The following is a 16,257-nucleotide window of genomic DNA, read 5'->3' as shown; positions in this document are numbered from 1 at the left end:
TAGTATAATGGATGCGATAAAACTCACTATGTTAAAACTGAAGTGAAATACATGTTTATTGTTCAATTATCATATTTATAGTTTACACTTGTTTCTAGATATCAAACGAACTTCAGTTCTTAACTTTCCTAAATTTTCTAATTCTTGACTTCATCATAAGGTCATAAAAAAAAAACCCATCTAAATTAAAATGTTGAAAATTCTGTCCTCTTCCTAAAGTGTGAAGTCCCTTGAACAATCATTGTACATGGATAAAACAGTAAACTAAATTTTCTATTCACCAAGTCTTTGAAGTAGTTTTCTTCTCCAGTGATATGCAGAGAGGTGATTTCTTGTCCCTTGTTGTAACGTGCTATCTTGTCATTAAAGTTCTTTCTAGTTAGATGGTTAAACATTTCCGGTGGAGACTGTCTTAGATTATCCTCTTATAATATTCTCAACAATAAACCATGAGCTCTTCAGCAGGTTGACTTTTTATAGGTATATTTGTCTCTGAAATTACACAGTCGACCGTTTTCTTACTGGAATGCTTCCAGAGATGTCGTATTGAATAGCTCTTGACTTGAGCTGACTGTCTTGCTGGATTCTGGAAAAACACATTATTATTTCTTTCAGTACAGTGTATGGTCTTCTCCACTTTTATTTATATTTGGTATTATCCCTTTCTTACAATGAAATTGTTCAGCCATACTATGTATTATCAACATTATCGTTTTATCACAAACTGATTTAAGTCATTCTCAAGTGAAATTAGGTAAGATGTCTTTATCCTTCAGATTTATGAGAGTTCTTCCAATCTGTAATGCTCCAAGGCATGCTGTAGTGTTGGGTTCTATTACACCCCAGTCACCAGATGTAAATTTATTCCTAATAAGTCTTAGTACGAGTACTTCACTTTTTGATGATACAATCTTTTTCCGTACCCTGTTACAGAGCTTTGATCTGGATACTTCCTTCTGAAGTGTCACTCTGAACCTATTAGATAAGACTTGATATTTTATTCAGTAGTTTTCAGCTAGAAAGTTACATAATGTTATTTTAAATGGGCAGCAAGATGAATATATCATTGGGCTTACTTCTTTGAAAATTGTTGTAAACTGAGCCTCATAAACCTTTCAGGATACCTTTCCACTAAAATCTACTGGTATCTCAGTAAAATTGACCAGCTAAATTTTGGAACTGAAGTTGACAGTGACATGGTTTGAATAATTCAAAAATGTCCTGCAGTACCAGATTGCATAACAGTAGTGGTTATAATTAATAGTTGCTGTGAAATAGATTCTCCTATTCCATACCTTGTAGCAAATGATGGTGTTTTCGGTTGGAATTCTTGCGGATATGCAGAAAGAGTTATGGCTGATTTAATGTTTATATTTACTAAATGGTTTCCACATGTTTTACTTTATGGGTAATGTTATTTTTTTTATCACAATGATATCTTTTTCTAATTCTCCAATTTTGTTGTAACAGCTTGAGTTACAGTATGCGTTTCAATTGTGCCTTTGCCCTTGATGAAAGTATTATGGTTTTTTTGCTTTCCAATGCTTTTATGTGTTTTGCTTGTTGAATTTTGCGCAAAGCTATTCGAGAGCCACTTTCGATAACTATCCACAGTTTTAAAGTAATGGATACTTGTACCATGAAAGGGATGAATGGAAAGTAATCAGTTTTCTAATTAGTTTTCATTGACAACGCACTGTCTACGAAACATCAAACAATGTCAAAATGTAGTTTTGATACGTGTTATTTTTTCTAGACTTCATATAGACTGTTGTTGTTACATGAATTCTTGGTTTGCGTATTAAATATAATTTAGATATAAGTATTCAATATTGTGTACTTGTCTCACACAGTCTTATTTTGTTTGTCACATTGAAGTGAATCATATAGTTTGACTTCTCTAAGTTTTAATGGATATAAACTGGACCTCAAAGAATGCATTTGAATGTTTCACTTATGAAGCAGCATTTTATGGATGGAAGTTGGATAGTTACTGAGATATGTTACAAATCGGTTGCAATTGTTTCAAAATATAACTATCAAAATGTGAAACAGTTTACAAACCAATGTGAAGTTGCTGGACAAAGCAGGCTATAATCTCAAACACATGCAGATGGCTGCTATTTGATAATTTCAATATCTACAATCAAATTTTTATAGCTACAACTGGGCGCAATGCATGTAAGATGGGAAGAAACAAACTTTTCAATACTGGCCTAAAGCCATAGGACTAATGTATTCTCAATTGGGTGCGAAGTAGGTTCCCACGAACAAACCAAGAAAAATACACTGGACAAATGACATAAACATCAATATTATTTTTATAGATAAGCCATAATTCATCCTGCAGCTAGGTAAGAGATGTATGCTCATTTAAGAATAACATGTATCCTGGCTGAGTCCAGTTCAATATAAAAATGTGATGCGCATGACAGCGGTGGAAACAAGATGTGGAAAACAATGGAATACACAATAATGAACACATAGAGCTCTTTTTTCTGTGTAATGGTATCATTTAACACTAAATACTATAATAAGAACACATCCTGTGACTCTTTGAACTGCCATATGCTAGTTAATTAACCTGATTTCAGGCTAAACATGCTATCACTAGTTATCTGTAAAATTTCAGAACTATTATGCAGAAAATAAAATTAACGTGGGCATTAAAACAAAACAAGTAACATGAGTAAATAAAGAAATGAACAATATTTGTCATAAAATGTGTCTCATCTACTGGCGTTTATCTAAAATCGTTTGTACTGGAAAAGGTTTGTTTCAATTTCGCAAAGCTACACTAGGGCTATCTCTGCTAGCCGTCCCTAATTTTGCAGTGTAAGACTAGAGGGAAGGCAGCTAGTTATAACCACCCACCGCCAACTCTTGCGCTACTCTTTTACCAACGAATAGTGGAATTGACCGTCACATTACGATGCTCCTCCGGCTGAAAGGGTGAGCATGTTTGGTGTGACAGGTATTCAAATCCGCGACCCTCAGATTACGAGTTAAGTGTCTTATCCACCTGGCCGTGCCTGGTCACTGGAAAGGAACCAGAATAATAATAATAAAGGGACTTCAGTGTCAAGTCAAATTAGAGGCATATTACGGCATCTCACAATCTTTAGATTGAGTGACTTCCCCCTTACAGGTACCCGAAAGAGATTTATTTCAATTTGTGTTGATATGTGCAAGTCTCTGTACCACCTCTTGTAATGAATATGAACCCATTGTGGTAGGTAGGGAGTGAAAACGAAACAGGACCAAGCAAATTTAAGCCAACTAAATTTTTAGTTTCTTAAAAAGGATGTCGTTAAATACATTTAAAACACCAGTAATAATAATACAGTGATTTAAAGTAAATATGGTGTTGTTTTTTTCTATCGTCACAGTTTCACATCTTGGCAACTGTTTTCAGACATTAAATATGTTCTGGAAACCTCTGTAAGTTTTTCAGAACCATGTAAACGCTGATTATAATTGTACACTTGCCAGGGCGTGAGATCATACTCACTACTGAAATGATTTATGGACTGCGAAGATGTAAACCTATTTATACCAGATGCTCAATCGTGAATGTAGATTGAATAACTAAATATTTATGGTTAAATAACGGATCATCGTATGACTGATTTGCAGAAAATAAAACCGGGTAAGACTGTTTACATTATTTCAGAACAGAGGTTTTGTTTTGTCTAAACTAAAACTTTACACATTCCAGTTACCCTTCATTGAGGTGTGCAGTGTATTTATATTCTAAACTCAGGCTTTTGCTATAAGTGTCCTCCAGAGGGAAAGCAGCAAGTCTATGGATTTATAACCCTTAAATCTGGGGTTCTATTCCCCGCAGTAGACACAAAAGATAGCCTATACGGATTTACTTTAAAACAAGCAAGCAATGTAATTATAAACCATAAAATATTTCTTAATTTATGAATAAAGTTGCAGCGATTGATTTTTTATATTTTCTATTAATAAATAGTTTTTTTGATTAATTATAGATTTAATTTAAATCTTCATTTTTATTTTAAATAAATGGCATGGCATGGCCAGGTGATTATGGCACTAGACTTGTAATCTGAGGGTCGCGGGTTTGCATCCTCGTCGCACCAAACATGCTTGCCCTTTCAGCCGTGGGGGCATTATAATGTTACAGTCAATTCCACTATTTGTTGATAAAAGAGAAGCCCAAGAGTCGTCGGTGGGTAGTGATGACTAGCCGCCTTCCCTCTAGTCTTATACTGCTAAATTAGGGATGGCTAGCGCAGATAGCCTTCGAGTAGCTTTGCGCGAAATTAAAAACCAAACAATCAATAAATCGACTAACGTATATTACTGTAGTTATTAAATATTAATACAAAAAGGAACTGTGTTAAGAAATTCACAGGAGAGAAATCTGGATTACATTTAATATTATTCTTACAAGACAATACGATAAACAAATTTTAATCACTCCATTAAAAAACAAATACCTTCAGGGCATTTTCAGTATTCTGAATTATTTCATAGGATGTGATGAAGCTCACAAGAGTATCTCATGCATGAACAATGGATATGAAGACTGGTGACACACTTCACTCAATCCCCTCTTTTTGAAGACGATGTACTGATTACTTCTACACAGTTAGAATGAAAATCATAATTCATTATGTGACAGAACACAGGATAATAGAATTTAAGGCATTAGTAGTCCAATCAGAAGATCGTAAAACAAAGTCTTCCAATGTTCATTACTGTTAACACCAACTTGAATCACCATCATATGTACAATGTCTCCATATGAATATGGTATTTAACCTGACTCTCAGATACTCATCAAATAAGCACATAGCTGTTATGTGGTATCAGGGTGAGACATAGCTCACTTGTAAAATTACTATTCTTATATTGTTGGTCCACTTGGTATGTTCTTGGCACAATAAGAAGCAAGTCATTTCCTGCTATATGTGAGCATAATGCACCTTAGTAGGTGTGTGAAATACAAGCTATCCTTGTATAGTCTCTATTTTAGCAGTCTGTATACTTACAGTGCCAAAGTAAAAACTACAGACATTTGACACAGTCTAAGAGCAAGTTTAACCAACCAAATAGAGCTTTAGACACCTGACTCAACCTAGATGCAGTTTTTTTAAACCTATCTGCCTGTGCATCATTTACTATTGCAGTAACACTGTAGTCTTACACTGCACAGCATTCAAAAAACAAACAATGTTGTCTTATATAATTATATAAATCAAAATCACTGTTCAACTGGTATTTTTAATGCTATAACATTATATAAGTGGATTATAGTTTATTTTAACATTCATGTTTTTCATATTACATTATATTTGTTGAAAGCTATGACAAGACTTCAGTGCACATAAGCTAAGTAAACATGTACGGTAAATAAAAACAAATTATTCTAATAATTCAAACTATTTCTTCTTGAATGTTACTGTTAAGTTTATAGCACTCATAAGATACACATAAATAATTTAATATCTATTAAAAAAAAACATTATTAGATATAAATTCATGCTGTCTAAGAATACTCTTAGCAAAAATATTGTTAATTAGACTGACAAAAGTAACGTTGATCTCAATTTAAAAGATCTGACCATAGGTCACTCGTACATTTTTGACCGTTTTATCTTTGTTTCTGGCAGTGACAGTTGTAACTGGCAAAATAAACTGTCAAAAGAAATAATGTTACTTTCAATCAAGTTGAAATTGACTAGATATGTAAGATGGAACTAGGATTTGTAATCAACAATAAGAAAGAAAGAAAATTTTTTGATAAAAGGAAGTACTTTTAATATTATTTTGAAAATAGTTTCTCACAATAGAATTCACATCCTGAAAAACGACTGAAAGACTAAAGTTAAGTAAAATGTTCCAAAAGTCAGAATACCTTTGTCTGACTGATGAATAATTAACCAATTCAGAATCTTTTCTATTTACTGTAAACATCAAAGCAGATGTACTGGTACTGGTATTTTCTTTCTGTTCCCTGCTTTCTTACCCCTTAAAACATTTTATTACCAGATCTAAACAAAATTAATTATTGGCCAATCTGATAAGAGAAGATGCAGAAGTCTGTCAAATGGCTATCAATGCTAAGCTCTGTCTTTAAAATCTCACAGCCTATCAGTTGAATTACATTCTTTACTTCTGAAAAAAGAAATTGTCATATAAAGAATTATGTACATTTACTTCTATACTTTATATTCTTTCTTAAAACAAACATCTTCCTTTTCTTCATTGCTTGCATCTTGTAAAACATTAACCATGATGTGAGGAAGAAGAAAAACTGCTGTCTTCACATCGTTTTTGACAATCATGAAGCATGACTGAAAAACTCTAGCTGTATTCTCTCGCTTTATCTGAGAAATTAAATACACAAAACCATATAAATTTTATAAAACTAAGGGCATTTAAAAACATGCTAATGAGCATGGAAAAGTTAGTTTTAAATTGAAATGATTTTGGTTGTTTTTCTCTGTGGCATAATCTGTTCTCAAAAAGCAGTTTTATAAAAAACTATTCTGCATTATTTCTTTTCTTTCCATTAGAAACAGAAAATTAACATATACAAAGACAAAATGAGAGAATTTTAAGTGTAATGTGGTGATTATAATCTAGTACTTGTCTTTGATACTACAGTAGTCTACACCCCCAAAAGAAATTCTAAAAGTGTATACCACCTTTATGTTCTAAACATATTTGAAGAGTAAATTTCAATAATGTGCTCCTAATGGGCTAAAACTGTGACAAATGTTACAGAACTGTGTGCACGTTACTTAATAGTTGAAATTAACATTCTCCTAAATTAGAAAAGGAAATGAAACTCAGACTTACAAGAACTGTGTGAACAGATATGTTTAGCTGAACTGTGAGGTGCCTCTGTTTCAGTAATACTTTTATCAACACAGTCTGATCTCTAGTTCAAATTTTGTCATGGTTTTAATTAATATAATAATCACCTATAACAATAATATTGATTAGCAACCTAATTATCTCATTTCTTTTTATCACAGAAAAGTGCTTCTTACCTTCTGGAGAAGACAAGATGCCCAATTACATGCCCAATCTTTAAAAGTGCTTCCTAGTTTGCTCCCATATATTGGGCATAGAAAGGAAGTCCTCTTGATACTAGACATAATGTACCTATCAAATAATAACAGAAAACCTGATGAACTTTTTTTTTAACTTTTATTAAAAAAGCAGAACAACTTCAATATTCAAATAACTTTTCAGTTTATGTGAAATATTAAAACAAAAATTGAGTTTTTAATGTTTAAACTATGCTAAAATACTGTTGAATTGTAATGTTTTATAACACAGTAAAGATAAAAGAAAAACATAACACAATGAACAATGTTAGAAAAAAAATTGATAAGAAAGAAAATAACTGAAAATTACTGTCTAAATTTCATTATAATAAAAAATAAAATACATACCTAGAGTGCTGCAAAGGTACCAAAATTTCTTGAACCTCTTCTGAAAACCTGTTCCAAAGACTACCACTTGGTCTCACAATTTGTGACAACTCTCCACTTTGACAAGTATATATCTGTAAGGTTTCCTGCAGTGCATAAGATGCACAGTCCTACAAAAAAGAAAAATGTGTACTTTACATAAGAAAACAGTCATAAACACAGCATGAAAAACTTCAGTTCCAGAAAGAAAGAAAAACGTTAGGAAGTGGAGAAATAAAAATAACAATAAATACACACAATACCATATGTTTACTGTGAAAGGCCTACAGTATCATACGTGACTATGTTTACTGTGAAAGATATAAGGTATCACGTGTGACTGTGCTTACTGTGAAAGGCCTACAGTATCATATGTGACTATGTTTACTGTGAAAGATATAAGGTATAACGTGTGACTGTGTTTACTGTGAAAGATATAAGGTATCATGTGCAACTGTGTTTACTGTGAAAGATATAAGGTATTATGCAAGACTGTGTTTAGTGTGAAAGATATAGAAAAAAAGATATAAAGTATCACGTTGTGACTGTGTTCACTGTGAAAGATATAAGGTATTATGCAAGACTGTGTTTAGTGTGAAAGATATAGAAAAAAAGATATAAAGTATCACGTTGTGACTGTGTTCACTGTGAAAGATATAAGGTATTATGTGCAACTGTGTTTACTGTGAAAGATATAAGGTATTATGTGTGACTGTGTTTAATGTGAAAGATATAAGGTATCACGTGTGACTGTGTTTAATGTGAAAGATATAAGGTATCACGTGTGACTGTGTTTAATGTGAAAGATATAAGGTATCACGTGTGACTGTGTTTAATGTGAAAGATATAAGGTATCACGTGTGACTGTGTTTAGTGTGAAAGATATAAGGTATTATGCAAGACTGTGTTTAGTGTGAAAGATATAGAAGAAAGATATAAAGTATCACATTGTGACTGTGTTCACTGTGAAAGATATAAGGTATCATGTGCAACTGTGCTTACTATGAAAGATATAAGGTATTATGTGTGACTGTGTTTAATGTGAAAGATATAAGGTATCACGTGTGACTGTGCTCACTGTGAAAGATATAAGGTATCATGTGTGACTGTGTTTACTGTGAAAGATATAAGGTATCGTGTGTGACTGTGTTTACTGTGAAAGATATAAGGTATTATGTGTGACTGTTTAATGTGAAAGATATAAGGTATCATGTGACTGTGTTTACTGTAAAAGACCTAAAGTATTAACAGGAATATGAGAGGATAATGGATGATTTCCTTGATAAACAAATCCCAATTCAAAGGGAGTGGAAGACTTGTAGTATGCATAAAGAAAAAGTTCACATACAAAGGGCAACACTAAATAAAAACAGTTAATCTTGTAAGAGATGGCAAGTACATTGAAAATACATTTTCAGTATAGGGAAAATTAAGACTTCTGATATGGTAATTATCTACTCTCACAATATTAGCTAGAATCTTACATTGATAACAAGGAGGGACCAGTGTGAGGATATGACAAAAGAATATTTTAAAATTATCTGAAGGATATCTTGGAAATGAAAGAATCAGATCTGAAGATCATAGAAAGGGGAAGTGGACCATTTCTGAGCCAGGGATACTCTTCATCCGATTATGGAACGTGTGAAATATAAGGGAAAAAAATGAGAGGAGTACATCAGAGTGAGAGAGAATGTGGCAAGAAAGTGGTCATAACCAATACTGTAACTCAATCTCAAAATAGGAAAGGCAGGTAAACAAAAGAAACACCCCTAGGTGTACAGCAGCTTGGATGCAATGGACTACACATGGTAAATCAACTACTTTCAAAACATGCCCATGGGATACCAACATCCATGTGAGTGTAGAATTAAGAGCATACCCTCTTTACCTCAATCCCATGAAATGGGGAATTGAAACCCACTCTAATTCCTGGGTATGACACTAGGATTAGATCTGAGCTATTGAATTGGTATCAACAGAATGTCTGTTGCATGTAATCAACTCCCATAACTGTGAAATGGGCCAGGACCATCCATAGACAATATCATACCCCTAATATTAAGATGAGAAAACAAGAAACAAGATATAGCAAATGACAGAACCAGAACAATTTCACAAATCATTGCTGTGACCCACAGCCAAGATGGAGGAAATTGAGTTAGGAAGATAGTTAACTTGAAATATGTGTGAGAACTTAAGTAAATGAGTTCACTCTAAATTCAAAACCTTCTTATAGTGTAACAATGATTAGTTGAGAGTAGGATGACAGTTTCCAATAAAAAGGGATGAATTACATCTTGATGTCTCATTCTGTTGTCAATGGTTATCAAAAAAGAGAAGAATATCACATCATCTACACCCATAAAATATCACCACCCTATTCTGTAATTGATTGGTTATTGTGAGTAACTCATTCAGCTGGGTGCCTTCAGGGTCAACCACCTCAGCAATTTGGAACTGGAGTTGTAAGGATGCCCATACTCCACTTGAAGCAAGGAAGGTGACAATGTGGTGGTGAAATCCAAAGCAGTATCACCACATAACCACAAAATCTTATTTTGAAAAATCAGACCATACTGAGTTATTAATTCTAGGAATGATTGGGATGGACAACAAACCCCTTCTGTTTTCCCATTCAGTCCAAGGGTGATACAGTCTGGGATGGGCTTGGTTATGAAACACAAAATATCATGAAAATCATGAACCTATATGTGATTTTGTGGAACACCCCATCTCAATGGTGAATGTGTGAAGCCATGGAAGATAAATTGAACACATCATGGAAGTACAGTGTGGATTTAAAGTTTAAAAAAATCCTGGTGTCTGACCACAGAACAGGATCAAAATAATGATGAATGAAAAGAAGACCTGTGACTGACTGTTAAGTTTCTATTTATACTTTCCTTTTTCTTTTCACACAGAATTATGAAGAATGGCTACAGGTGGAAGATAAAACCCCAAACAAAGAGGAAACTGCAATATAATGGAAGACTTAGAATGGATGACAAAGGCAAGCAAGGGAAAAGTGAAATTGTCAGATCTGATAGGAGTATACCTAGAACAAATTCCAGGAGAAATAGACCAACTGAAACAAAAGATGGACCTAACTGGCAAAAAAAGTAGGTAAAAGATCATGAACAGAGGAGGATTGCCAGAGGATAAAGAAAACGTATCCTGGTAGGAAGCAGTATGTCAACAAAGAGCTCTCACTGAGCACAGAAGCCTACACGGATAAAGTCAAGGGGAAAGATGGAAAATGGAAGAAAAGGAGGAATCACCATCTCGAGCTGCTAACAATAATGCCATATCCCTAAAAGTGATAGAACCTTGTGAGCAGTAAATACAACCTTAAAAAAGAAAAAGCTCTTCCAAACCTTAGCACTGTCAAATGAGAAGTGATAGTTCAGTAGAGGAGTGTAGAAGGAACCACATATGTCAAATGAGTATGTCACACGATGATTCAGATGAGAAACGCATTGAAATCTTACAATTCCAAAAGTGGGGAGCAGAAGGTTTGTAGCATGTGTAAAGTTCACATATGTGAGAAAAGATAATCATTATGTTGGAATTTCATATTTTTTTAGACCTAAATACAGCTTACTTACTAAGCTTGATAAATTATAGTGGAATTCTACAGTACTGATATTGTAACTTATGACTATTTTGTTTATTTAAACTGTATATTTGTTACCTGTAAATAACAGTATTGTAAATACATATATAATGTATAATAATTGAAATGTGACAGTATTTTGCACAATCCTTTTCCACTACAACACAGTCAAAACAGGTCACGCTGTGGATAGTAAAAATTAGTTCCATATAACTTAATACAGTAATATGACACATGTGCACTGCTTCACTGTAGCTTCTGTATTGTTAGGCATGCATGGATGAAAGGTTGTTATAATAAAAATAATAAATATACATGAATGTATAATGTTATAAGATTTAAGCTATTTAGTCTAAACATTTGTGTTTATGTTATACTCTGTTGTCATCCCAGAATGAAAAGGGCAAAATTTATATATATACACACACATATTTTGTTTTTTGGTTACGAAATCAGTAAAATCAACCAAACCTACACAGAGGTTCATTAGTAAAAATAAAGGGCAAAACATAATGTTTTTCCTTAATAAACATTTGATAAGTTTTTGAATGTTATATTTTGTATGTGAAATTTGAAAATTTTCTGATGCATGAAAGTATTTTTCATCTCAAAATGATAAGAAACATGCAAAAAAGAAAAAAAAGGCAAAAGAAAAGCTTACAACTTCATAAAAAAAACACAATATTTTGCATAACAAATCTTGTAATATTTATTGATAATATACCAAGTTCCATCAAGATATATTTATTAATTTAAAAGTAATAGCTTGAAAATTGTATCAAACACAAAATGATTATAAAGCCAGTCCCAGAGACTAAGCCTGTGTTAAAAAAAAGTCACATATACAATCAACATAGATTCGTTATACAGTACAGTTCTTGAATTCTGTGTACACCAAAAGGTCTCCTCAAGAATAATTACTTCTTGTTACAAACTTTAGATATTGGCACTTTATTAACGACCCTATAATCTCGAGTGTGTCTAATATTTTTCACTATCTACAAATACATGAAGCTCAACAGGTCTTTCACTCACAATAATGAAAAGTCCAAAGCAATATTGCAACTTCATCAATGGGTGCTTCAGAACACAGGATACAAACATTCTCAGTCTACAAAGAATTTTATTTCAACACATTAAGTCTATTTGTAAGTAATGAATGAGCTTATAAAAGTGAAACCTGTTAGTCCTAAAATTATGCAGATGTAGCTTAACACTGTTTCAGTGAAGAAATTCCTTCACTTTTAGAAGTATTTTCTCTTCTCTAAATACATTTCACTTAGAAGTGACATTTCTATATTTTTTGCCCTCCCAGAAAACTGATCTGCTGATTCCACACAAAATTCTATGTCCTGAACAATCTTAATGTTCCTACTGACTAGTGATAGTAGTGGATTTGTAAAGACAACACTGAGGTATCTTCTCCCTGGTTTCACTCAATTTTATGCCACTAAAGATGGTTAGTTTATGTTTTCACTTCATGCTCTTTTTTAACAAAAAAAAAACATTTCTGCTGGTGCCTGGCACACCTTTACTACTTCATATAGCTGGAAGGTCTTGTCTTAGGCTCCATGCAGGTTGGCAGAAGTTTATCAACTGTAGTAATGTTGTTAACGGAGTTACAAAATGTTATACAGGGTGTTCAGAAAGTCACTGTGCAGTTTTGTAATTATATGTCTATTCAGTCTATTTCAAGCCAGCAACTGACAGCAGTGTTTAGAAACAAAATAAGAAGGATCCAAGCCAACAGGGGTCACTTTTAATATTGTTTATAATTGTTATTCATATTTACCTCCTGTATTCTATATTGAAACATGTCTGTTAATAAATATACAAGTGCACAGTGACTTTCTGAACACCCTGTACAAATGATCTTTTGATAGTTTATTTATTCTATTTACCTGATGACGATTTAAAACTTTCTCCATTTACAGTGTGTTTCAGTGGCGAGTTATGATTGTCACAATCTGTATTTTGTTCAAAGCATATATACAATCCAAAATGGTATGCAGTATTTGAAATATATAAAAGCACATTCTGCTGTCATTCGTAAGTCCAGGATTTGGTAACACACCTTAAAATGTGGCTTATGTTTTGTTGCACTGAACTTCTTCACCCATTTGTATCCATATTTTGAAGACCACAGGAGATTCAAAACATGTTTGTCCATATTTCAGAACATCATGTTACAAACCATTTGTTGGGTAAGAAAGCAACTGGGTAATGTAAACTAAATGTCATATCTCACTGAATATCTAGTGATTACTGTGATCAACAATTTGTTTTGAGATTTCTGAAAAAATTTAATATCTCATGTATAGTGAAAGAAATAAATGGCAAGGTTCATAGATAATTAAGATTATATTTTAAACTAATTTTTTAGAAAATAAATGATTAAGTTTTAACAAATGAAAAACTTAAATTTAAGTAAAGTGAAAATAAAGTATTTTTCAAATCTGTGCAACTTTTGTATAGGTAGTCTAATTATTCTAACCATTTCTCATAAGTATGTCAATGTGAAATAAAACCAATAACACAGAGTCAAAAGACACACTTCAGTATAAAATAACCACTCACTTGTATTCTGGTGTCTTCACCTGCTAGGAAAGACCTAACTAGCTCTTGAACCAAATCATAAGCAAAGTTTTCATCTTCTACACTTAAATAAAAAAAATGAAGACTTTTGGTTCTCACTCAATCTCCTCATTTCTAATCTAAAAACAAAACAAAAGAAGATAAACATTTATTTAAGTTTCAACTCAAACTTCTCTACTTCAAAATAATCTCTATTCCTATATGTATTCTTGAGACAGCTAATATGGATATTAGAACTTTAATTAACATAAAGCACAGAAGAATATTTTGGTCTTCTCATGTAATCTTCAGGTTAACAAAGAGAGAGTTTGCAACTGACTGTGCTTTATGTTAATTAAAGTTCTAATATCCATACCAGCTGTCTTCAGAATACATTTTTACTTGAAGTGTGTTTCTCATCTTCACGAATGTATTCCTATATATTAGAAATAACTTATGAACTGTTGTTTAGAGATGCACATAAATTATTCATGCAAGTTAATGTAAAAAAAAAATAAAAAAATGAAGGGCTTTCCAACATCTTTTCTAAAACTTGTCATTTACTAGGATCTATTTTACTGATTTTAACAGATACACGAACTCCAATAAACTAAGTTTATTATATTTTTTAACAAAATAATTGCACTGAATACAATAAATAAACTGCAGTGAGTCCAATACAGCTAAAAAACAATAGAAACAGGTTACTGAATAAGTACTACTGAATTCTTCAGTCTTCATGTTCCCTTAATTATACTTTTTCAATTTCAGTGCAATAACAAGTGATATGAGCCTTGCATCTTTTTCCCTAAATACTGTTCTTTACCTGCAGTTTGCAACAAAAATCAACTTGTATGTATTGAACACATTACTTCAACTTGCCAAAAGGATTGCTTTTAAACCTGACTGACTGCTTAAACATAAAGTACATCACCATGCAAAATAATTCAGTAAAGTAGATTCAGTCATATTGTCATGAAAAACTTCCTTCACATTATTATGTACATAACCACTATTTTAGACTTTGTGATGTTTCTATATAATTGTATTTCATGACTGTTAAGCACTTTCTCATTTTATTATGGCAATTCCACCTAACAAAGAAATGGAAACTTTGTTAATCAAAACAACTTTGATATTTCTACATTGTGTTCAGTTGGTTGGTGTTTATTGGCACAAACCAACTAGACTATCTACACCAAACAAGCAGTAAAATAGGAAAAAGGAATGTCTTATAAAAGGCAAAAAAATAAATTAAATTAAAACAAAACAATGTTCAAAATTTGGATAAAAGATCTAAATAGAATTAAAAAGGCAAATGGCCCATAAAAAGTTAAAGACATGAGGAAGTCGGACAGTGTTACCATTTCCAATGTCAAGGGTAAACCCATACTTAAAGCATATCGAAAATTGTGCCATCACTTATGATTGTAATGATGGCATGACAGTAAAACATGGTTTATTGTGACTTGAGTGTTACAAAGGCCACAAATTGGTGGCTCAGTCGCAGATGAAAGAAAATAATGAGTTAAAAAGCTGTGACCAATGCATAATCTAGTAAGGACAACTTCCCCCTCTCAATCATTTGGAGAAAAACCTTGGCAGGTTGTACAGAGACACCGTACTTTAAACCATATGCATAAATAGGAATAGAAGAATGGTTTGAAAGATATTTAGTAAAGAGATAGTACATTCAATTGGAAATATCTGCCTTCCTCAGATGACTCAAAGAAAAATAAACAAGTGGGAATGATAATAAGCTATTGCAGTATGGGCTGATCAGTGGAAACAGCAATGACATCCAATGGCACACCCAATTCTACCAGTGCACCTGAATATGAAGGCTAAAAGAAGAGTGGCAGACTGTCTATTCTAAAAGAGCACAGCTCACTGAGGAAGATAGAACCTCAAGGGAATGCTGTGGTAAGGATTAAAGTTTAATAGCATATTGCCAGAAGCAGGGCTGAAAAACCTGGACCTGGGCAATCACTGGAAAGAATGGTGGGAACAGAGTGAGGAGTAGACACTGACTTGCCAATTCACTTATCCAAAGAGGGCAAAATACTCTTCACATTGTTGGAAAATAAATCTTTCTGCACTCGCACTGCAGCAGTGGTACATAGTGCAGAAGCATATGTCTGAAATGGAGTTGGGGAAAAATAATTTCTGAGTTTCAAGCTAAATGTTGTCAACTGTTTTAAAACACTGTACCTCTTTCTCCTCCACCCACCTAAGACAAGGACACAAAAGTAAAAGAGGTGACAACCACTACTTTTAATGTAATGTGGTTCCAGTTTGTACTCATATGCATTGTGGTCTTTGCCACCACAAAAAGTGCATGTCAAAGAACTACGATGTGATGTCTTTGAAATCAAAACTGCTGGCACTGAAAAAATCAGAGAGGGTTAGGAATATACCCACACCTTACAATTCAGGTAGATGTCAAGGCAGACAGATGTAACAATTTAAATGTCAAAATTACAACACTGGTTGGCAGCATAATTCTGTCCTTGCAAGTGAAGAAATGGCTGCACAACAGAAACTCCTTGGTTGGGGAAACAAGCAAGAATCTCCAACTCAGGAATGTTCTTCAAATTACTCTCAACAATT

At 33.0% G+C, this 16,257-nt stretch overlaps 1 protein-coding gene across 1 annotated transcript in view; it reads right to left on the bottom strand.

Moving 5' to 3' along the window:
* Positions 1-2,727: 2,727 nt before the first annotated feature.
* Positions 2,728-16,257, bottom strand: part of LOC143227477 (serine/threonine-protein kinase ATR-like) — a 60,224-nt gene continuing 46,694 nt past the window's right edge. Inside the window, exons 10-13 of the mRNA XM_076458920.1 lie at positions 13,651-13,787; positions 7,440-7,588; positions 7,032-7,146; positions 2,728-6,362 (exon numbers count right to left, since the gene is read on the bottom strand). The gene's annotated coding sequence lies outside the window, so the exon portion shown is untranslated. The remainder of the gene's footprint in view (positions 6,363-7,031; positions 7,147-7,439; positions 7,589-13,650; positions 13,788-16,257) is intronic.

This window comes from Tachypleus tridentatus, chromosome 9, assembly GCF_004210375.1.
Source record: "Tachypleus tridentatus isolate NWPU-2018 chromosome 9, ASM421037v1, whole genome shotgun sequence".
In the NCBI taxonomy this organism is placed as follows: Eukaryota; Metazoa; Arthropoda; class Merostomata; order Xiphosura; family Limulidae; genus Tachypleus; species Tachypleus tridentatus.
Note: the sequence above shows the minus strand (reverse complement) of the source record. Positions and strands in the feature narration are given on the sequence as shown.